Raw genomic sequence first — 23,624 nt, 5'->3', positions numbered from 1 at the left:
ATGACCTTATCGTCTACGAACACATCGTGTAACTAGACCAACAATGTCACGCAATTCGTTACCATTGTTAGATTTAATTTAATTTCAGCTGCCAGGAGGGTTTGGGCTGATTCTGCGTGCTTGATAAATTCATATATTCCCTAAGCCTCCCATAGGTCATGGAGCCGCAATCAAAATGGGATGTTATTGATACGACCAGTCTTTCCGCGAATTTTAATCGGTACGGACGTCATTTGCCTGCAATACTACCAGTTTAGGGCGGGGGAGGGGGAGATTTAAAATATCCCTCAGACTGACTCAGACGTTTTTTGTAGCAACTTTTATTAATGATACAGTACGAAGAGGCAAAATACCAATACGAACTCCGCTAAAAGATGTGCCAAGTTGCGAAAAGACTTCGTCTCAAATGGTCGAGCTCGTAGAGGTCCCACTTCAGTGCCACTGCTCACTCTGCAGCTCAGCTTGACAGCGCAGTAATATCTGACGTCTGCTGACGTATCATGAACAATGGTCGTATAAATAACTAATTCGCAGCTTGATAACGTCGTTATGGAGCAGAATAAAGACGAACAAGGCATATAAATTGCCAGACTCATTCTGATAACATTCCCTGCAATCTGGTGTCTGAATAATGTCATGATTAGGAACATAAAATATGCTCTTCCGCAGCGTTTATTTTCAAATACATGTATCACGATATTTCAATAACGTGTCGTGGGCGAATCGAATTTTGTGGGAGCAGTACAATGCCCTTGCCGCGCCTGATCAGTCGGTATCAAAGCAAACTATGCTTCATTGCATCTGGTGTCTGAATAATGTTGATGATGAGGAATATACAATATTTTGCTCTTCCCCAGCTTTTATGACGTCAGGCAAAACTAGATTTGTCACGTGACCGGACGTTTATTGGTCCGGCGCCGTGGTCGAGTTTCGAACGCCAAGCGGCAAGTACCACATTGCTAAAGGCACGTCGGCGATCTTTTATGTGTCTCGTATTATAGAACTCAACGGAAACTGTGCAGGATCCATTTGTAAATCATAGATGAACACATCGATCATCGGAAACAGCGGAGCTACTATGTCTAAATCATCATGAACATGACAAATGGACGCGGTTAAGTGGGTATAAATATGTCAGATAACTAGATCGAGCTGGCAATTTACGGACAATGATATTCAATGGTTGATGGCCTCGGTAGAATGAATGAAATATAATCGCAGGGTTACAGATGAACACAAAAATTGCCGCTTTTGGTCAAGGCCCGAAGAGCGCTCGCAATGCAAAACAAACCCGTTTTCAGGACCGACAGCGTTGATCACGTGACAAGTCGAGTGTTGACGTCATGAGCTACGTCATACACATCATGATTAAGGTGTACGACCTGCATGATGTCCCGTGTTGGCTTTTTTACTGAGGAGAGAATGACGTAAACCTTACATAAGCCGATGCAAATGAAATATTGATGAAGGGGTACCTTCATGGCCGCATCTGATTTATGGTTGTTTTTGAGACAGTTTTTATCAAGCTTTGAGCAAAATAACAACAACCTATGATGCGGACATATAAAAAATGGAAAAGTCACTTGTGAATAAAAAGAAAATTCTTTTCTTTCTTTAAACCTTTAAAGAACAGCATTGATGGGCTTCAAAAATAACGTAAAGCCTCAAGCCCGCGTTCACTTTTTGATCTTTAATTCTCAATTTCACTTAAGCTGTTTTAAGCGTCAGAGTATAATAAAGCTCAAGGGCGCAATCAACTAATTCATCGTTGGAGGAGTTCATTTTTCTTCGTTTTGAACAATTAAGATTAATTTTCTTTGTACATATGGTGCTTTCAGCGATAATCATAACAATCTATGGAAAGACCTCGCAGATATCTTTAAAATTGCTGTATTATGACTGGGTTAGGTGAAGTCAAGATTGCTAAGTAATCAGGTCGCTGAGCGAATCATCTCAAGAACAATGCCCATGGTGTTCGCACATAGGTTTCAAGTGAGACTACACAAGTGTACTTGACAATTACCTTGTTCATTTTTACGGGCTGCACAATCCTTCGCATCCTAAAATCGTAACGAGCACGAACATCCCTTTTTTGATACGTGAGATTACTCCGCGAAATCTAACGATGGAGGATCCTTGCAATAATATACTAATGGGTTTCGCTCGAGGTTGCTTAAGTTAATGCTACTTGACTTTTAACTTCTTGACTGTTGAAACAAAGGTACTTGAAGGGAGTTGAAGGGAGATAAGGGTTGGAGAGCGCACGCATTTATTTTGCTGTTAGTGTTATATGATTTCTCTGTAGATTCAACGCTTTTTTTTACTATCATTTGTAGTCACGTCACCTCCGCACGCTGATGGTCAGGGTACATTTCCTAAGACAGACCCTGCCTGTTTTACTTTCCTCTGCATCTTCTCTCTATCCCGCACCAGTTTATTGTATTTTCTAAACCTATATGAATGTAGTATTCATCTGGCTCAATAAACTGCTTTGAATTTGAATTTGAATTTGTAAGAATAGCTACAGATTTGTGAGGAGCATGTCAAAATTACAACGTATCTGGAACCAAAAAGCGAACTTTTCCCTCTCCCTGAACGCGCTCCCCCCGTCTAAAAAGACGAACATCAACAGTTTATGTGAAGTACTTGGCGTTTCGAACTCTGAAAAATCCTTTTGAAGTTTGAAAGGATTACAGATAATGTCCGTAGTGCAAGTAAAGAACCGTTTTAAGTCAAAACAACAAACCATGAACTTGAGAACAAAAATGGAGTATCATACTTCTTACATATTAGAACGCTTTTCAGTTGAGGAAATACTTTAACAGCGCTATTTTTGAATGCCATGAGGATCGTTTTAAGAAGCTTTAACAAAACTGACTCAGATAATCATTTGGAACTGATCTGCGGCATGGGTAGAACTCAAGTTAAGAGACTTTAGCCAACTGCGATACTTAGTCGTGATGCAACTGGTAAGTTGCTTTGAGAAAACAAATCCTTCTGAAAACAACTTAATTTTTGAAATCAGATAAATAGGACAAAAACTTTTTACGACAAACCCATTTTTCTTGAATAAATGAGTAAATTGTAGCCCCCCCTCCCCCCCCCCCCATTAAAATACATGTATAGACATTGAAAAATAGTCAGAACGTGCAAATTTGCCCCAAGAGCAATAAAAAACACAGTGCTTGTTAAGGCCAATCTCTTAGGTCGCGCGTTCAATGACGAGTAATTAATGGGTTCTGCTTCAGGTTATGTAAAATGACACTTAAGCCCATCTTGAAATTCTTAAACTTAAACTCTTAAAGAAGGTATATGTTCCGAGGGGAAAGCAAAACGGCTTCAGGTGTGGTAACTGTAGAACAATTACAGCATATTCACCCACGGCCAACACTAATGAGAATACACTGAAGACGTGGATTTCGTATTTGCTCCTCAGAAAAAATACTCCGAGAAAATTGCGAAGAAGGCAATTCGTTTTTTTTCCAAAGGTTTTCAAGATGTTATCACGGACTATCTGCTTGGTCAAACTTGTGATCTGCGTTCATCACAATTTAAGTGCCTTTGGCGAGCGTATTGAAATCAAGCGTTTAAGTACAGCCTATGACATACCGATAAAATAATGCCAATTACCCAGCTCGCTGAGTTTGAAGTAAAAATTTTAAAAACTAAATCAAATTCCCCTTGTGTCCACCAGCTGGCTTCAATGTGGCTCAATAAACGCTCGCAAGAGAAACATAGGGCACGGCTGGGCTTACGTGCAGACCACTATCGCCTTGGAGAACACCAAGTCCGCGAAAACTTACAAAAAAAACAGGGGACATTCAACCCATTGTCATAAAGCCATAACAAAGGAAAGTTATGTGAAGCTATACCAACACAAGCTCATTTGAACAGGTGACAATGGCCTTTTCATACCAAGAACTACGATCATATAACCAGAGTCTTTCTATACAAGGGTCTGGTCACTGGTTTCAACATCAAAGACACCGCCCGTCTCGAACGACGTGCGGTGGGACAGCGCTCTCTCGGATCACGTGGTACACCCAAGCCAACTTTTGTATAGAAAGACTCTGATATAACTAACCATTAGCATTGAGCTGTTCTGTGAGCGTGCGTGCCAATGTACTAATCCCTTCTTTGTGTGACACAACACCTGTATGAATGTTCAAGAGAAGGAGCACTTAGACTCTTGACAAAGCACATTGTGGACTGCCAGAAACACCCTTGGTGCTGACGTAACGTGAACACATGTTTGTGTGGTCGCTCGTATCAGTGTCTGCTCACTACTGCTCCTATGTATATACATGTAGGCCAGCAGTACTGTATACATTTTGTGTGGAATTTCGGTCAGATCGTCTTGTGCATTCATGGACCTATGATGACTATGTTACATTACAATGCATATTCAAATTCTTCGTTGAATCTTAGTGATATATTGAACATGAGTGCTCTTCAGTCGGTGTTGTGAGATTGTATTGAAGACAACACGTGTGACCGTGCCGTTTTGAGGATTAAAGTTATTCTGAGGTGATCGTGTGCCAAGCTAGGGTAGCCGCTGACTAGTCCATGTGCAGCAAAGCACGTATGCATTGTCGTTGGGCACGATGCGAGTATGTTTTCACCACCGATCCACCCACCTATGTTGTTTCACCATTACGTAGGCCCTACATGTATTCTACACCTTGCGTCACTTTAGTCGACAAAACCCCTCGCTTGTATTAATTTCTTTCAAATTAAATTGCGCCCACTTATATGATAACCGTTCATGCCTAAATTTTATTTTGTTAATGCTGTCGGATATGTCAAGCGCATGAAGACGATTTTGTGGGTGTATTTGACGCTGACATTCAACGCAAACATGAATGAATATGAGCCAAAAGTAGTTACAGCCTACATTCGCTACTGCTGAAATGAACTTCAAACAAATTTAAATTTTACTCATTCTAAAAGAAATTTCTTTAACACTCATAAACACCGCGGGATTGTCAACACACTTGAAACGCCTTGAACATTCCCAGGTGGAAAACATTTTTTTAATGGATGTACTAAGTTAACTGCTTTGCTCGAGCGCATAGGCACCATCAATTCATTACTTGGAATCCTGTTCGCTGATATGTCACGCCTGGCAAGTGCATGTGAAAAAGGTGTATGTACACAAGGCAAACATGAATGAATATGAACCGAACGTAGTGACAACCTGCATTCGCTACTGCTGAAATGAACTGTATTTTCACATACACCAAAAACTCCACCGCGGTTTAGGTGATCATGCAAACATCTTCATCTTACACGAACGGTCACACAGTCGAGCCAGTCATACATCCGCAACTGCCACGTCGATTAAACATTGTCACATATTCAAAGCAAAATTGAATGAATATGAGCGAAAGTGTTCACAACCTTTATCTCTCCACTACTGAAATGAACATCAAAGAAATTTAATTTCTCCGCGTTTTTTTAAGAACTCTTCAACGCCCTAAGCTTGTCAATGCGGAGACGGCTTGTAACGCATTGAACCTTCCCAGGTGAAAAACCTTTTTTCAAGCGCAGTATCCATTAGATTTACCTAGCTCTCCCCACCTAGTTCCACATATTATACGCTCCTTAATAATATTAGCCCTGCTTCGTTCACTGGTCCTCACAATGTCAGGCCATTTCAGTCGATACATAGCTTCCTCATGGAAACATGCGTAAGGAGAAGTCGTGTTGCAGGCCCTGTTTGCAAGAGGATGCGTTCACTGCGATCAACTGAGCAGGGTTTATGAATAAAATGTCTGATCAGGTAGACAGTGCTGCTGAGGGCATGAATACTCCCTCTCGTTAATTGCTGCTTCGACGGAGTACACGTGAAATCCGACGCCATCCATATTTTTTAGTTCATTGGAAAATGCACTCCTGCCTTTTATATTGAACGCTATAACCAGGTGATGGTCAACATTTCCGATCGCTGTCTCAGCGATTCCCGTTACTAAACGGGATCACATTTCGACTAAGAAGTTAAATAATCTATAACGATACACTTGGGATTCTAACTTAGCGTAAATCGAAGCAGGATTAAGAACTATTGTTGTCATTCGATATTTCCGCCATTCAGTTCAGTGTCCGAAAGATTAGCGGAAAGCCGCAGAAGCTTCGGCAAAACAATCTCGAACGGATTTCCCAACCCCCCGAGTTCGCTTTCCAACTGTAGTGCTACTGAATCAGTGGTCGTTGTCTTCTTCGTTGAACCTCAAATTCATAACACTAGTATAAGGCAAAATTTTGTGCAAGTGTTTATCAAAACCGGTGTGACAGCGGATATAGTCCCCCTGGAGTCATAGTCCGGTAGCATTGTATTTGACCAATTAAGCAGCATGATCTATTGTACCGCTAACCCTAACCAAAACATTTAGCAATGCGGGCTATTGTTACACGGACTATCAGCCCTAGGACTACTATCCCCGCCACACCGGTTCCGTTCTGTTGATAGTTGAATCCTTCGGTCAGGCCGTGAACATACAGGTTTACAGCCGTTCAAAAAGTAACCGGATCTAGTTGACAAAATACGCTCCTAGTTACGAATTTCGCCGTTAGTTGCGACAGCAGCAAACAATGAAAAAACTATAATTGTCCTTGTTTATTTTTAATCTTATGGATGGATGTTTTACATTACAGCGAAATGTTTCAGATTACAGATACATAATCATCGAGTTCATCTATCCATGTACAGCATTCATTCTGAGTGTAGTAATTGAATGGGTCCGTCCCAAAGCCAAGGCAGCAAGCTGAAAAAGCCAAAAAATACATTTGTTTCATGGTCATAAGACATAAGAATCTTGGAAATTACATGTATATATTCAACAGCCATCAGTAATGTACGGCAATGAAAAACCGTTTTATATCCAGTTTTCACAATATGCGTATCACATGAATCGATAATGTCCAACCGATTCTATTCTCTTGTCAAATGTGTCGATGGCGAAAATTTCACTGATGTTTCAACGGGAAATAACTGTGTGGCGTTGGCGATGATGGTCTCTCTTATCCCACCCCTCACGGTACAACGACATGACTGTTAACGTTGGTATGAGAGATTAATTCATCACTGTGTCCCAGGCCACTCACTGTTCATATTAGTCATATGAAGATAACTCATTTGACACACATGTAGCTTCTATCTATGGTCCAGCCTTAGTCCCAGTTTGAATGATAACAAATCTGTAAGTGGGGGAATGCGGGGAAAGTTCTGTTGGAAAAAAATTGCCGATCTGCCAACCTACCTAGACGACCAAGGCATTTAATTTGGTAACAATATTGTGCCGCGTCCATATTATCGGAACCTTCAGATTCACAATAATCCTCACATTTCTGTTGCCGTGTCGCCGTGAAGATATCTGGGCGGTTGCAAGTAGCATTCGCTGTAAAGAAACAGAGGAACATCGGAGATTTTAGGTGAAACACGGGAATGACTACTGAACTGCATGCGCATGGAGAGAACCCGAGGGCAATAGTTACAAACTAAGGCGGGGCGGGGATCCAGAGGACACAGAAGACATGCCGGAGATATGAAACACTCGCGAGTGTGACAACACCAATATGCACCCCGTTGGGGTTTTTCGGAATCTCAAAAACCATAAGGTTTTTCATTTTGCAAAGAAGACCTCTACGGGTTATATGTTGTCTTGACCGAAAAACCATGTAAGTGTTTTGGAAAATTCAAAAACTTTGCAAATTTATTCCTAACAGTGAATCTGGAAATTTAATCGTTTACAAATTAAGACCCCCTCCCCCAATAAGGCCTCTGAGGTTAGAACAGGCTGAAAAGAAAGCGGTTAGAAAGAAAACTTCGCTTACCCGCTGGCAACAGAATTACCACGACTAGTAGCAGGAACACACAAAACATCTTCATGGTCAGAATCGGGAGGGACTTTTACTGCGTGGATTCAGGCGGACTGTTCATCTCTGCTATGATCAACGAACCTTCTCGCGGCTCCTATATTTAGAAGGTTAAGTGCCTCGGCCAAGTAGGTTGGAGGCGTTCAGATGCATTTAAGTGGATTAAAGGACTATAACAGCTGCTGTGGAGCCAGTTGTGCCCCTTTCCAAGGCAATCAAAATGGTTACTTTAGGCAAGGGCGATATTTTGTATCGCAAGTGAACACTCTTCAACTGCGATGATTGCCATGAAGTTAGTCTAAATGTGAATATTTCTGTTCTAAAAATTTTTTGAGTTTAATCAAAATGTCTCTTTGCGAATGATTATATTTAGATCACTTTTCAAAACGACACCACCTTTCGTCTTAAACCTCGATCAAAATGAAAATGAAAAAACTATTTTTTTGCACAACCTGTCTGCATTTGAGCAAAACGACCCCTTAATCAGGATCATGTCCATTTGCATAATTTTCCTACTTCTTCAACTTCCGGCCAGAAAAGCTGCCATCCAAAATAAAACTACCCTGACCTATATATACATCATTATCAACCCCTCGATCTGCTTCAAGTGTTGAACGGCAATAATTTGCAGCTGCACCCCTCATGGTAAAATAGATTTCTGGTTGAATACTGTCATATTGAAAACACTCAAATCACGTATTCTGATGTGCCACGCAGTTTACTTCTATCATGCAAGGTCAGGCCGTTAACATTCAAGCGTTTTGTACCCATATGCCGCCTTAAGTCTGTAACAGCCGGGCTGAAAGGGTGGATGTCGTCCTGGGTGCCGACAAATGGTACCCAGGTTCGAGATCGACTGGACACCCCGGGTGCCATTTCACTAGACAAATAGCACCCAGCTTCTTTTTGCCTGGCTTACTGATCTTAGGGACGAGGACGTTTCTTGCAATCTCGTTTTATCTCGCGCCGTGTTACTTGTGGCATTAGCAGTGCGCGAAATAAAAAGAACAGATAAACAGAAAAAAACGCGTTTAGGCCTATATGTCTTTGAAAGCACATTTCGGATGATTTATTCAGAAAAGGTATATAGGAGGGATATATCCGAAATGTGCTTTCAAAGACCTATAGCCCTAAACGCGTTTTTTTCTGTTTATCTGTTCTTTTTATTTCGCGCACTGCTAATGCCGCAAGTACCACGGCGCGAGATAAAACGAGATTGCAAGAAACGTCCTCGTCCCTAAGATCCGTAAGCCAGGCAAAAAGAAGCTGGGTGCTGTTTGTCTAGTGAAATGGCACCCAGGGTGCTTATTGTCCAGTCGATCTCGAAACTGGGTACCATTTGTCGGCACCCAGGACGACATCCACCCTTTCAGCCTTACTTACTTCTAATGTGGACGATTTCTAGTTTCATGATCTCCATTGCTGTGTGCATTATGGCGTGCCATTAAGGCCTACCCCTTGATATGATCTGTATATGCATTCATTACTGAAAAGAGGCGCCATATTCGACCTCAACAAACCAACCTTACTTCATCTTGAAATGATAGACATCATGCGTTCAGCATACATGTATACGAACATTGTACCCAGATTGAGCAAACCCTTGAATTGATCTATACGCCTTCATGGGTATAAATAGCTGACAAGTCCGACCACGATGAACTTCAACAAATCAAGCTTAACTTCATCTTGATGCATGTACGTACTGTACTCAAATTGAGCGAACTCCTTGAAATGTTCTACACGCCTTCAATCACAGGTGAAAATAGCCAGCATGTGCGACCACGATGAACTTTTTTAACAAACTTAACTCCCGCTTGAAATGATATACATCATGCGTATACAGCGTACATGTACACACTACGAACATTGTAACCAAATTGATCGAAAGCAGCTTTTGCCACTTGTAGCTGAATACTGTATATATCAAAGATCAGTGTAAAATCGGACGTGTTCTTTTTGACCATCATGTGACCAGGGCAGTGGCCATTACCTGTTTACATTTTCAAAGCATTCGATTGGCTCTGCAATCCACGTGATCGGCTGAGGTTGGATATGTCGTTTTGCATGTCATGCAGCTAGACGATGTGTTAATCTTTGACTGGAGAGGTAATAACAGGGTTAAGAAAACATCAAAGTATTATATCATGCGGAATTGAGACTAAAATATGATACTATTCGCACTGCAGCTTTATGTCTATCAATCTGTCAAACACATTCCTGCGTGACGTATACTTCCTTTACGTCGATTTCCAATATTTCGAGGGGGAATGTCACTGATATTTCTGGGTCGATAAGGAAGTCGTGCGAGAGAAAAATGTGTCTTTTGAAAACAAAAATTAGTTGTCGGCATATAACCTAAGCTGCTTTTGACAGTGCAATATTTTTAGAGTAGCTTTTCGTAGTTAGCAATGGTGATTCCTAATAATCGATAGAACTTCTAGGAGTATGCATCATGTCTGTGCCGGATGATTTTTTTCAAAGCATCGGAATTTATCGTTTCAAGCTTTTTTGACCGTGCCGCTCAAAGCTTCTATTTGAATGAGCGTTTTTTGACAAGTCAATTGTTACTTTATGCAGAGTCAATTTCACTCTGCAGTAAAAAATTGATTAAAATGCCAACAACGCAGCGAAATTGATGATTTCATTTCAATTAGATCTCGTATTGATGGAAAAGAAGCACGTTGCAAAATAACTATCAATCCGGTATTAACTGAGAACAAACGTGGCTCGAAAAAAAGGACTGCACCGTTTTTATGACTTTCCGCGATGAGAAAATGACAGCGCATCATAACACTCTTGGAACTATCAGGCGAATTCTTGAAGTTATTACAGGTTGCTATAATCTTCTAGCAAAAAATCATTATGATACTGAAAGTACATTTTGTGTATGACTTTGCAATCTATCGTATTCTACTTCTAGCATAAAGGGCTGAACAGCATGCTATAGAATATTCCAAGTGGAATCGGTTTGGAATCTGTATTTTGAGCCTGGGTTGTGTAGCAGGGAATACTGTACATGTACATTGATTGTTACGGAAAATGCAAGAAAATCTGAACCGAGATTTTCTGTGACACCCTGTAGAACGACGTCTTTATAATTGTGTTAGATGTGAGCTTTCAAAAAAGTTCTTACACGAGCAGATCAGTTTGATTAAAGGACGTGCCAGTTGAGCGCCCTTGGATCTAGTTTTTTATGAACTTTCTTTGATACAACTTGGCTAAAGGAGTATAATAGACGCCAGGTCTCCGCGTCGCTGGAACATATTCTTGTCCGTTCCATGGTGCCTTCTTTTCAAAGTCTTGGCAGTGTTTGTGGAATTCTCGCAGCTGTGGCTTTTAATTAGAGGTCATTGCATTATTAAGACCATGGGAATCTTCGTGCACGATACCAGCAGTTAAAGCAATCAAAGTGACTTTGAATAATTATTGACAAAATACGAAGGATCAGGCCTATAATCTGCGGAATACTTGACGCATAAAGTGCCGAGCAGCTCGAAGTTGGAATATAAGGGAAGTAGTTTACACCGCTTCGAAAACCGCGTCACTTACATTCCAGATCGAAAAATGGATGATTATGATACCGACAACAAATCCAAGGATACCTGGATTAATTTCTTCATACCCATTTCATAATGCCCCTTATCATCTCTTGTTTGCATCGTTATGGGCTCTTCCGCATGGAAATTGAAGAATAATCTTCTTCCGACAGTGTCCTGTATCTTTAGCGATGGCTATCCGTTGACTGGTAAAGCCTCTTATGTGTTCCTTTCTGATTGGTCAGTCCTGATCCAGTCATTTTTACAATGGCCTACTTATAACAACTGCAAATGGCTGAGAAGATATTTGAGCCATCCAGGTCGTTATGAGGGAAGACAGCCTCTGGCTCTATGTCGAATTAGATGTAACAGCATTGTAGCTTTACAAGGCAGTGGATCCAAGTTTTAACAAATATGGTTAATTGACTCTTGCAAGCAGTTTTATTGCTGTTATCACTTCTTTATCGAGCAAAGCCTGGGAAGGTCGGAACGACCAAAATTTTAAAATGAACGTAATAAGACATAAAGTAAAACAAGAGAACACAATTAAGTGAACTGAATGCATCTCGTCTTCCCGACAAACTATCGGGTTCAAGTGATCTACCATTCTGCTTTTCGTCAAGGCAAGACAAATTTTGGAAATAAAGTGCCACAAATTAGCCTTATAGCAGTCTCACTTCTATCCGATGAGACCTCATCAAGGAAGGAAAGTGTTGGCACACGAGATTTCCTTTCGTTTAAGATGACAAAGACTTTATGTCAGATACACCCTAAACTCAGACGAAATGATGAAAAAGCACCATCGCTGCCCAGGACCAATGCACTTCTGTATGATTCTGTATCTAAAATGAGTCTGACTACAACGATTACTGAAAAAAGTCAGATACTTTGACCTTTTTGTAAAAACGTCCTCATCGTTTTGACAAAGAGACTTTTAGCCTTCGTCGACAGACAGGGGAAAAATGATTGGCAGATCAAAAGGGCAAGAAACACGGTAGCTTCGTTAGCTTGATCAGTTAGCTTCATCCAACCCAAGGACATGTAAAATGAGCTCCTAATCTTTCTGATTCTTCCCCTGCTTTGTACGAATGATGCGCTGCAGTAATTGTATTGAACAACTTCTGAGAAGCTATTGATAAAACAAACCTCTAACCAAAGTTTTCTTTACGTTCTTTCGAGAATGCTCACAATTGTGAGTGACTTGGTGATTGTTTAGACCGTTATTTTTATTTTTATTTTTCGTATTTTCATGTTGTTCTGTACCTGTAATTTTTGTATCTTCTCCTTTTTGGAGGTTTTAATAATGATGATAATTTTATTATTCTTTTTTGGATGACTTAAAAACGACTTCAGGCATACAAAGTAGAATCAAACAATACCGCTATAACGTCCTGTCTAATGCCAATCTGACTGCGCCCACCACAGGCTCATTCTCTTTGACGGAAATCAATCGGAAGCCTGATGACGAATTCAAGTTGGCAAACCTCTTAACTAGGATGACCCCTCGCCGGGTCAAGCGCTACGTCCGTTATCCTTCCAAATCATCGTACAATGCAGTTTGTGGGTGGTAATGGCTCTTTTCCGGTGTAAATGGAGAAAATTTCCCCTGGAAAAAGTGTCCGGTCCTGTTGTATTCTGACGGAATATGGTATATCGTTCCATAGAGGCAATGGCTGTACGCGCATACCTGAATTGTTGTTTCCGGGATATTCCTACCTAGAATATTACAAACTTTTACACTGGTACCGCGGCTGTTTCGTGAGAGACCGAAACAACTCAATTACGTGCTCGCGAAAAAAGAGAGCGCCGATGACCAACTCTGCTTACAAAAACGTCCAGTAACACCTCGACCAGGAGCAGGTGTAATAACGCCAGTTCGAGGCTTTTATTACCTCTCCCTCCCCATTATTTACCTAGTATTTGCCAATAAAGAAATCTGAGAACCAATTTGCTGTCTTGAAGGACATCCGTCCCAGAAATCCAGCGCTGTTTTTCTATTTTTCTGTCATTTGTGATCCAAAGTTTGCCTTCTTATCTCGAGATCACTCTTTTATCGCAAAGTGTTGTATTTCCCGGGTGTCTTCCGGCATACGGTACAGTCTGGTTTAGAAGTGCTCAACTTACACTGCTAGCTTCACTGAAAGAAATTCTTTCTTGAAAGAGCAATATTCGTATTTCTACCAGGCTACTAATAGGGAAAATGGTTGATTTATGGAGCTGCAATTCCACTGGGTGCTGTCATTGGTTAAGGTGTTGCATGAGAGCAAAACAATGTCTGATCATAGGTTTATCTTCAGAATCATCAACAGAGAAAAAAATATACTGTGAATTTTCGATAGTTACCGTGATTGAAAATTATATAAAGAAAAAAATATGAAAACTGGTAAAAATACGTCTTTGACCATTTTCAGATAAAACTACAAATAATACCACAGAATTGATTAATAACGAACGAAAATGGCCTAAATTACGTTCATTTGCCCTTGTCGGGTTAGGCCTACCGACCTCTATGTCAGCAGTTTCATGGGGGTCGATGTTCTCAATAAACCACAGTATTCAGGGAGTCTAATAAATGAGTTGTTAACCTTTCAGCTCTGATTTGACCCCAATCACGAAGCTTCAGAATATGGATGATGATAAGAAACCAATTAAGAGAATGATGCATTGTGGGTGGACATACTAAGGTGGCAATGTCTCATCCCCGTGTCATGTCGCATAAAGTAACCAAGCCTAATCCCTGGACATTAACACGACTCAACGTGATTAGCAATAAAAGACCTAACACCAGGCATCTGGCTGGGATCTGGCTGGACATTCGTTATATTATACTCTGCTGATTAATTACCGACGAAAGATGAGGTTATTCGCGCTGTGACCTTTGGTTAGTTTGTCATTATATTGGCATCCCACCCCGGTAGTCTCCGACTTGTTTGAAGGAAGTTAACCATGAAGCCATGTGAAAATGGGTTCGATGACTAGAGCCGCGGGGCGAGTGACTTGAATTATAATCGTATCTCAACAACGGGCGTTTATAAAGCTAATATGATAGTGCTGGAGCGAACTAACCTTTAATGAGGGTGCCACGATTCATATACATGTAAGTCGTGGAAATAGTAACCACTGTACATGTATATGTAAAAACAAAGAAAACTGCACTCTGGCCAATGTGCATGGTATGGCAAGATAAATTTGAGCTAAAGCATGATTGGAAAATGATATGTTATTAAAGGTACTCGAGTTCTTCGTCGTTCATACGGATATCGGGGACAGGGACGTTCTATGTCTTTATTCTGTGAAGGATTCACCGAATCACTCTAGTTTTACCAATCTAAGTCCGGTTGATTAAGAGCTACGAAATCGGAACTAAAGACAAGCTGGAACATGACGTCATAATCGTCGCATTGTCTGTCCGAATTGAACAATGGCATGCTGAATGGATGGAATTGAACGACCACATTCATGCATGAAAGACTAGTAAGTACTAGCTTGAATGAATATTCAGAACCGGTGTAATGTTTTTGAGTGTTTCTATTTTTGAGTGTTTCCCCTCATTGTTTGGGAACGCTCAAAAATAGATTGACAAGTTTTTCTGTGTATCCCCCCTATTGAAAAGTCGTGGTCTCTCTAGCTGCCTATTGTTTGGAAACACTGACACATGGGGAACAACCACAGATGTTACACCGGTCTTAAATCGGCGAACCTGGAGTATTACACGCGAAATCATCCAAACAAGTTGGCTTTAAATTCTCCACAATAGCCTTATAAACAGCTAACACCATCTCAACAACTCTTCTCAAATTGGATTCTAATTTTAAGCAGTAAATTCACCGAGGGATTATTGGATAAAGCGAAAGCGCGATCAGAAAAATCTCATCCGTCTTCTACATCGTAATTAATGTTAGAGACCGTGAGAAGTCATTGACTAAGATTGTTTATTACGTGGGTGATGCGGTGCTTTCTAATGCACCGAGTGATTAAATTTAATTGGCCGGGTCTATTTGGCAAGCTGCTCGCCGAACAGGCATCTTTTTTTGTCCTGTTTGGAGAGCCGCTTGCCAGACAGCACTAAAAAGCCACCCTGTTCGGCCAGCCGGGCTTGCCAAACAGGTAAAAAATCTACCCTGTTTGGCGAGCTGGAGACTTTACTTTAATATCAATGAGTTCGGCTCTCCATTCAGGACAAGAAAAAGTCGCTGTTTGGTAAGCCGGGCTTGCCAAGTAGTCACTTCCTAAATTTAATTAGCAACTTGATGTCAGTCCTGTGCGCGATTATTCCCACAATTGCCGTGTCGTATCAAGTGTTACGATTTCCGGTAAAATGTGCATTGAAAAATGATGATAGTCGGGTTCGCCAGCGTTTACAGATAATAAAATCTCCCCTGGCTCGCACTGGGAACAATTGACGATTGATGATGGATACAAATCGATTGAAAGTTTACCCACTAGCAATAGAACAGGTAAAATCAATAGTAAGACGTTGAGAACCAGACTCGACCAAGTCACATTCAAGTTTTGAGTAGAATAGTCATTTCTAGGTCTTCAACTTCTGATTTTTCATGGCAAATGAAAGTAGAGTGTTGTCATTTATGAGAAAACAGAGGAAGCTACACCAATGGCCCTCTGTAAGAGTATTCCCATCCTGAGAATATCAGACATTTTAGGATTCGTTGCTCTCTCACCACAATGCGGGACGTAGGATCTAGTGGTAAGAACACCTGATACTCTCAGGATGAGTATTCCGGTCAGAGGTTGCTTCATACACTTAGCACATTTTTGACCAAATTGACACTTGGTGGTTCTGCCGACGGAACCTTCCCTCAAATCGAGCTGGGGGCTATTTTTTGTCCTTATTGATTGGGATCATGGCCATTCAAGTGACAATACGCCAACAAAGGACCGATGTACCCGTCCAATACACACTGGAATAAAGTAATTAACTGATTCAGCCCTTCCATTCTATTCACAATGACATGGGCTTGCTTTATCTCATCACGCCGTAGCAATTACGTGTGTATGGTAATATTTTTTACCCTATAGTTGGAGTATGATCCCCTCGTACAAGTGGGCGCCGGGGAAAGGCGTTGGAGAAACGATAAAGGCGTGATTCTCTTTCAACAACACCTTCATCGTCAAAGGCTTCCTCCCGAGGTGATGTTCACAAAGGACTTGGACTTGAAAGTGATCCCAAAGGCAAAGTATCACGACAAGCCCTTTCAGTGTAAGAACAGGCTACAGTTTTCTCAAATCAAGCCCTCATTACAATTAATAGCTAGCCGCCTCGGCGTTTTCGTGACCCTCGATTGTCAGTGACAGGCCACAGTCGCACGGACGCGTGATCAAAACGTTCGGATCAGGCATCGAATTACTAATGGAAATAGAAGTGGTTTCGGATTTCGCATGAGCAGCAGGTGGTCAGGCGAATCCATCGTGTAAGAAACGCTTATATTACGACCCAGGCAAGACAGGCAACTCCTCGTCTTTCATGAGGATATGCCCAGGTATGATCCCTGGCGAGAATGTTTTGATGGCTTTGTGTACATCAGCAGGAATCTCTGGACTCTTCCTTGGCATTTCGTCATTATTTATTCTAAGTGTTTCATCAATAACTTATACAATCGGGACAGATGTCTGGAGATGAGCCATGAAAAGAACACTTAGTCATGACAGTAGAGTGATTCAAGTCTAACACTGAGCTGACAAGTTCTCATTACCGTTTGACATTGGGGCTTTTAAGATTACCAGCGATATTTTGGCCTATCGTGAGCAATTACGATCTCATGGTGATCACGGCAACTCTTGGCCCGACAAACTGCACACTCGGAGAGTAGTCACGGCAGCCAGCACCACAAAAATAACCGTGTTTGCTGTGAATAAGCTAATCTATTCTCCTACTCTAAATATACATGTTGCTTTGTAGTGAAACATCTCTTCTGAGCATACAGTAAACGTAAATATTGTCTCATCTTCGCAGTGCCTGTGGTGGCTATTTGAGTAGAACACGACGCCCCTTATTTTAGGCGTTGTAAATTTGGTGTAATACCGCAAGGAATTTCAAAGCTTTCTAATTGTGATTTTAAGTTCATCCGCAATCTCTCTTCGCTACCTAGGTCAGGGTTTATCTAGTGAGAAGTTCAGCTTCCTAAAGCCTTAGTTTTAATGGCTACAGTATTCGTTATATCAGAGTATTTTCAAGACTCTGGTTATTTCAAGAATTCTTAAAGACTAGTCTTTATGAATAAAAGAATCGGGGAAGAATCCGGAGGGAAATTTTATATCGCATGCGCCAGCGGCATCAAAGTCTCGTCGTTCGGGTCATACAAAGGCTATATGATGCAGCTTCCCCCGACCTGCTACAGTAGTCTCACACCTATGATAACCATGTTTTTCTTCTTTGTACATTTCAGATCTTTTGAAAGTGAGATGAGACGTCGACAATCGAAGCATCGGTAGGTTTACAACAGGGGACTGTTTTGCATCGACTCAAAGGGAGAAATTTCCTCCTGGCGTTCTCAAAGCGATCAGAGCTAATTCATATATTGCTGATTTAAGCTACGACAGCTTAACATGTTCGTCTTACTTGAAAAATGGTGATATTCAAATTAAAACCAGCACGCCATTGTCTACGACGAGCAATGTCTACATGTAAGTCGATCCATTCACGTAATTCACACCGTCTTTGCAAGTCCGTAAGAACCTCATCCTGAGATTCAGGGTTTTTTCATTCCAGCGTCATTATTGCGATCAACGGAACAATTTGCATCGCCAATCCGCCATCACTTTGACCATGATTGCTGCACATTGAAGTGTGAAGCTCAATTGGAGCTAGAAAACTATCAGAGGCGACGGTGCGAAGTGTCTGTCACATGATGCAACCCGATAGCCAGTTTCATAGTTATCACTGAGGGGGATTTTACTTGGCGATGTTTTAATTGCATAGATACTATTCCAACACAGGCGAACAACCATAAGCTAAGCCAACATCACTGATGTCACAGAGGGGATTTTACTTGGCGATGTTTTGATTTCAACACTTATAAGATACTATTTGAACACAGGCGAACACGTATTACGAATACTTTACCACACCACTTGCGGTTATTGACGTTATTCCGAAAATCACACAGTATTGACAATCTTCATCACCACTTTCTGATATCAAGATACCACAGCCACCAAAATGATGGTGGTGCAAAGAGCTTGGAGTCTAATCCAATATCTTTTAAGTAGCAACAATTCGCATGACGAATTACATGGCCAGCAGGAAATAACTTCTGGCCCAATGATTCCTATTTTCATCAGCGATGTCAGACAGATTGCCAATCATGCCAGTTGGTTGAATGACTATGAGAAGAAAAACGAATTGGTAAATACGGACATTTCGTGTCTCACGGCCCACGCTGTGACATTACGACTTTCTCGTTGCAGTAAATATGGCACAGGCACATCGTAAAACTAGAAACTGCGACAGTTTTCCATCATAAAGAGGCAAAAAAACGGCCGAGTCCTGTCCCATTCCCTCCACACAAGGCTGGGACCTGTCACAGTGGTTGAATCCTCTTTTTAGATGCACTTAATTATTCCCGTCTCGATCACCATGAGGCATTAAATCGGCTGTCATCAACCGCTCCGAAAGAATTGGTGCCAGTGTAACTTGAACTAATGGGCTAATGCACCAATGCACTGTAGTTGATGCACTGCACGCGTGGCGTAGACTTCACACTCGTTGGCGCAGTCAGACGATTGGAACACCATCCATCACGCAACAAGCCAGGTGAGATCACACAATTGATATTAGGCGATGAAGCTGCTAACATTTACATCGAATATCAACGAAACTAGTGCGGTTTTCATTCACGGAAATGGCGGCCAAACATTAATGGGCTCATAGCAGCCACACGTGACCTGATCCGCTCAAAAGGTTCTTGGTCGTTTTAAATTCTCACGGTGGTTAAAGCAGTCAAGAGCAGTGCACCTCTGTTCGTTTATAATCATATTCGTGGTATATAATGTGGAGCGTGTCGTTCAGGTTTTTTGTAACTGCATGCCCATGGGACCATCCATCACCATGAACAAAGCATTTGGGGCAAAACACTTGCACATTTTCCAAGCTCATGTATCTTGGGTGTATTTTTGGGGTTCAGTGCCGACCGCTTGTGAAATGAACTCAAGAAGAATTTCATGCCAACATTATAGAACAATTCGACGGAATTGAAAGATATTAAGGGGGTGGGGATATTTTAATCAAACAGGTTCTTCTTTTTGTGACTTTACTTGAGGATTTCCAGTCACAAAGAACCACAAGTTGACATACATCGATATGCCTGCTATATGAGAAGATAATCATTCGAAACCCAAAGATGCCAGAGGCCGTCTATAAAGCAACAGTATCACTTTCCTAAGTCATCTTTGGGCTTTATCCAACAGCGCAGAATCCGATTGAAATAAAATATCTGTGTTGGGCTCTCTCCTGAATATATCCACGATAACCTTTTGGCTTGTATGGAATATTGGGGCACTGGCTACTTTGATTTCGTCTTTTCATAACTGTAAACAGACAATTTTTTTCGCGGGTATCTCATTTTTGCAGATTTTGCGAATACATATAGTAACAGTGACATCAGTGGTTGTTCCCCAGCAGTGTTTCAATAAATAAGACTGCTAGCGAGACCATGAATTTTCAATTGGGAGAATCACAGAAACATATGTTAATCTACCTTTCATTACAAACACATGAATGCCGGAGTGCCAGGAATGCCAAGAATGGAACTGCTTGCTCATCAACTCCTTCCAGTCACATTTCCTTTTAAAGCAAAATTTCAAAATAATCCACACATTCTGGTTGCAGACCTATACTTATATATCCTCCTACAGCCACATATCTGCCATTGTATCACTTAAATTGTTAATCTAAGCGCCAGACACGGTTTCTACGAAGTTTTGTCTGTCTATCTCTTACATTGTACGCAGGTGGCATTTTAGACGAGTTAAATGAGAAAAATGCGATGAAGTAGAGTGGTTTGACGAACCTTTTAGGCACTACATGATATTTTATGAAGGGAAAAGGCGGGGGAAACGAACACCCTCGCAAGAAAATCAGCGACGCCGTTTGGGATGCCGACACCCAATTTCGGAACAATGTACATTTCTTGAGAGACCCAAGGCCTCAGAAAAAGGTCTTGCAATATGATGTCGTATTCCCTGACTTCCTCTCCCGGTGTTCAAAGGTCCTTCCACACCGGGTTCCTGACCACCCCCGTCATACGTGAGGTCACCTGTTTTCGCCTTGGTCCCTTCTACTCACTCATTCCAACAGCTGCCACTTATAATTCCTTTGAGTAGCGTCCAACCCTTAAATTAATGATTTTGGCTTTGACTGCCAGACTGTCGCGAGTAATTTGCCCTAACCGGTCTATACTTCATCGGTCTTATTTGATCTCGCAAATTCTAACATGTCAAAGTGCCGGGATATGTCGTAAGAAAATGTGACACTTTAGAAAGTCAACCACTTAAAAAACATGTGCAAATTTGAGCGGGAAATCGGCTGAACATGGCTTCAGGTTGATTAAATACAATTTCTTCATATGGTGTTGTAGCGGTCCCACGTGGATTGCAAAAAGGCTATATATTATAACGAATAGAGTGCAAAATCTCTGCTTAAGTAATGTATTTAGGAATTTGTAATTCATTACGTTTCTGACTTGAGAAGCTATTTACTCGTTTTTGTTGACATAAACAAATCTTAAGACATGGCATCGTGAAAATCTAACAACGTATGAGACAATAAGCACTTATCGAGTTCTCAATTAGATTTATCTCACAATGTACACCTAGTACTGGCTGTACGCGAAGCACTTTGAGGGGGCAGCGCCTTGAGCACGATTTGTTCGGTGGAAAGGCACCCCACACAAATTTTATAATGTATGTATGTATATTGTTTGTTTTTATCGTTTAGGAGGTTTCATAGAAAATAGAAAAGTATAGGAAAAATTCGTTGTCGGCAGCATTTGAACCTGCGCAGGTAGACCCCAATGAATTTCTAGTCCATCGCCTTAACTGCTCGGCCACGACAACAGCTGATACAAGCAACTTTTACTATCAGCAGTCCCTATAGTCAGTGTCTTCGACTGAGATTGGCAAAAAAAATTGGATTCTTCCGACCGCTCTATCAACGTTACTATTGTTCGATAAAAAGTAAGTTGAAATCGAATACTATGAGAAGAATTGGAATTACCTTATTTTGCTTGGAGCAATTGCCGCTCTTTCATAACTGTACAGGAATCCGGTTACAATTCTATCACGAATGGAGAACCGTGAAATGTTAATCAAAATTGTCTCGCACTTTATAGAATTACACCGGTACAGTAAGTATTCCCAAGGTGACAATGTGATTTCACTGACTCACCGTGTTGGCATCCCCATCGGCGGATTCTGAAAAATTACTTTAATCAAAAATAGTTCTATTCACATAGAGTTAGAGCGAACTAAAGGCAGTTTTGACAAAATGGTGATTTTGTTTTCCCGAACAATGTGCAGATTTCGCGTCGTGTTTACTGTTCTTTTGACCATGTCAGTATATCTACTCTAAATTAAGGGACAGTGAGACAGAAATGTATAAACTGGAAAAACTCTCCCGAATACTTTGCTTGATATGATACATGTATGTCCTTGAACTTGAGTGGCGCCATCCGTCTTTGTAACACTAGCAGAAGGCTTTTCCGACTTCTTAACGGTTTCTCCAACTTTTCCTGATTTATCCGACAAAAGTCCGACATTGGCCGACTTTTCCCTGGAAGATCAGATTTTTAAAAAAAACCGTGAAAAATACCAGGGCTTCCCAAAATATGGCATTAACGATCAAAGGCCTATGTTGAATGGGTCGATGAAATGTGAATTCTGATTAGCCCACTCAATTAGGTCACTCTAAGTGTTTGGCTCACAACTCACTAACCCCATTCAACAAAGGCCTTTGATCTTTAATGCCCTATTTTGGGAAGCCCTAGTATTTTTACAGGTTTTCCAGATATCCGACCTTTCAAGGAAAAGTCGGACAACGCCAGGATATGTCGCGGATAAATCAGGAAAAAATTAAGAGAAACCGTGAAGAAGTCGAAAAAGCCACTTACTAGTGTATACTCAGCACGGCACTAAGGGTTTTGTATCATACCTTGGGGAAGCTGTCACGGCCCTGTCGGATATGATGTCATGCGGATAGGGTCACTCTAATCCTGACTGAAATGACTTCTTTCAAGCCTCTTTCAAACCAAAACGATACTCTTATCTTTCTGAACTGAATCCGCGTACAGACCATATGAAAAAAACTTGGCAAACTCCTGCTGCACGCCATGAAGTTGTTACCAGCGATAAAAACTTAAATGGCACCATAGAGTAGTATCAGGTGGCCTAAGGTTTTTGGAGGCATTTTTGAATAAATGTAATAGGTGGATGACATGTTAGACGGTAATAAAGGCACAGAATCCAATATTGGAAAAAATCAAGCAATTGGCTCTCGATTTTTTTTCCACATGTCATTACCAAAGAAACTTCTCACTGGATTTATAGTATCGGCGACCCATCGTCGCACACGAAATTAATTTCGAGCATTTTTGTTGTCAGACTCTTCGCAAGAAATTCGAAAGCACATTGGATTTGACACAAGTAGTAGAAACGCATTGTCACCACGCTGTATAAGGGCCTAAATGTAAAATAGCAATGCTACATTACTTTCCTCCTTAGCTTTGCCACCTACGAATATCAGCAACCACGTTATCTTTTTGTTGCTGCCTCAATCTGACAATGAATCAATACAAAGTCGTCCTGTTTCGTTCACATTCATTTGTCCCACGTCAAAATAGTCATCTGTGTCAATGTGACAACCAGCAGCAGGCGGCAGATGCTTTTTTCCCGCAACGATGCTATTTTCCCGTCATTAAACACTGTCATGAAATAATGTCCAAGAATATCGGCCATTATCTGATTATTGGTAATAAAATGCTGCACTTGTGCGCATTTTACGGTTTTTAGCATCGGTTGCGATTGGTTTTTTCCTCTGCAAGCGCGTCAACGAGGGTCTAACACTTTCCTTCCAACGCATATTTTTCAACTGAAGGAAAAGGCTGACTAACGGGGGTGTTGAGGAGACTGGAGCAGTGCCGAGGCAACGGGACACACACCAAGTTAGGCTATCTTTTCTTAAGCGTACCAATCCGACAC

The 23,624-nt window shown here is 41.2% G+C and overlaps 1 protein-coding gene, 1 long non-coding RNA gene and 1 other non-coding gene across 4 annotated transcripts in view; 1 reads left to right on the top strand and 2 right to left on the bottom strand.

Annotated features, from left to right (window-relative positions):
• LOC135499891 (cephalotocin receptor 2-like) overlaps positions 1-23,624 on the top strand; it is a 71,745-nt gene that overhangs the window by 33,682 nt on the left and 14,439 nt on the right. Inside the window, exon 2 of one of the 2 annotated variants that reach the window (XM_064790916.1) lies at positions 17,819-17,860. The gene's annotated coding sequence lies outside the window, so the exon portion shown is untranslated. Of the gene's footprint in view, positions 1-17,818; positions 17,861-21,572; positions 21,606-23,624 lie in introns of those variants that run through there. The other variant, XM_064790917.1, reaches the window with a different exon arrangement.
• LOC135499303 (uncharacterized) lies at positions 6,656-7,934 on the bottom strand. Its single transcript, XR_010449288.1, has 3 exons — positions 7,834-7,934; positions 7,260-7,397; positions 6,656-6,764 (listed from the first exon to the last, which is right to left on the bottom strand). It is a non-coding gene; the product is annotated as an uncharacterized LOC135499303 (long non-coding RNA).
• Trnas-aga (transfer RNA serine (anticodon AGA)) lies at positions 21,404-21,485 on the bottom strand. Its single transcript has one exon. It is a non-coding gene; the product is annotated as a tRNA-Ser (tRNA).

Source organism: Lineus longissimus, chromosome 15, assembly GCF_910592395.1.
Source record: "Lineus longissimus chromosome 15, tnLinLong1.2, whole genome shotgun sequence".
Classification (NCBI taxonomy): domain Eukaryota; kingdom Metazoa; phylum Nemertea; class Pilidiophora; order Heteronemertea; family Lineidae; genus Lineus; species Lineus longissimus.
The sequence above is the reverse complement of the archived record's forward strand: the minus strand, read 5'-3'. Positions and strand labels throughout refer to the sequence as shown.